This window comes from Nannospalax galili, unplaced genomic scaffold (genome assembly GCF_000622305.1).
Source record: "Nannospalax galili isolate Female #2095 unplaced genomic scaffold, S.galili_v1.0 scaffold641, whole genome shotgun sequence".
NCBI lineage: Eukaryota > Metazoa > Chordata > Mammalia > Rodentia > Spalacidae > Nannospalax > Nannospalax galili.
Genome location: NW_008345311.1, coordinates 3,174,263 through 3,175,594, shown reverse-complemented (window position 1 = coordinate 3,175,594; position 1,332 = coordinate 3,174,263).

Genomic DNA, 1,332 nt, shown 5'->3' with positions numbered 1-1,332 from the left:
CCCATGGCTAGGCCGTTCCTTTATTAAAATAGATGGTAACACCGTCTCACCTCTGCTAATTAAAATTTTCACACTATTACAAAAGAGAGTGGCTCCATTATTTGTCCAGCATATCAGGTCCCACTCCTCTCTCCCACGACCTCTTACTGAAGGAAATGCCATAGCAGATGATGCAGCCACCGCTGGAACTTTCCCTGCCAGCATAACAGATGCCCAAGACCTCCACCATGCCACTCATATTAATTTACAAGGGCTTCATCTCAGGTTTCCCCACACTCCTCTCAGGCAGCTCAAGCATATTGTTAGAACCTGCTCTTCTTGTACATCATTAATACAAACTCCTGCCATACAACAATAGGGTGTAAACCCTTGAGGATTAAAATCTAATGCCCTTTGGCAAATTGATGTAACTCATGTCCCTCAATTTGGCAGACAGAAATATGTATTTGTAACTATAGACACCTACTCTCACTTTCTCTGGGCCTCCGCTAAAACTGGTGAAGTTTCAAAAAAGCTGATAAATCATATGCTTTCATCCTTTGCCATTATGGGCCTCCCTGCATAATTAAAGACAGGCAGTGGCCCAGCATTTACCAGCTCTTCATTTAAAAATTTTTGTGAAGCGTGGAAAATCACTCATCACACTGGCATCCCTTACAACCCATAGGGACAAGCCATTGTGGAAAGGTCGCATAAAACCTTAAAGGACCAATTAAAAAGACAGGCTCAAACAACATATTCTCCCAATATTCAATTAACATTAGCCTTGTTTACCCTTAATGTAGTTAATGTAGATAGAGGGACAGATGCTCCGCCCATCACCCGACACTGAGCTCAAACACACCCATCATCGTTAAATGGAAGGACCCCTTTGATGGACTCTGGAAAGGGCCAGATCCATTGTTTTCAACAGGGAGAGGATTTGCTTGTGTTTTCCCACAAGACCAACCAAAGCCTATCTGGATTCCAGCTAGAAATGTCAGACATCTCCCAACCCACGAAGAAGATGGCTCGCATGACCCTGACAGAGACAAAGAAAAGAAAGAGGCAGAGACGTCATCCAAAGCCACACAGGATCATGTGGAAAGAAATCCATGACCTAGTGGAAGCTGTAAGCCACAGATGTCCACCTGGAGCCTCCTTCTCTGTCATTCTCATGGCAGTCTTTACCCTGCTCAGCACCAACACTCCAGACAGCCCCCACTCTCCCTAATACCATTTTCTAGAGATTCTATTTTTCTAGGAAAAAATCAGATCCATGAGACAATCGCTGAAGTAATAACAAAATTCTTCTCAGATGTATTCTCTAGGTACCCCACAGCTAAATTTCAT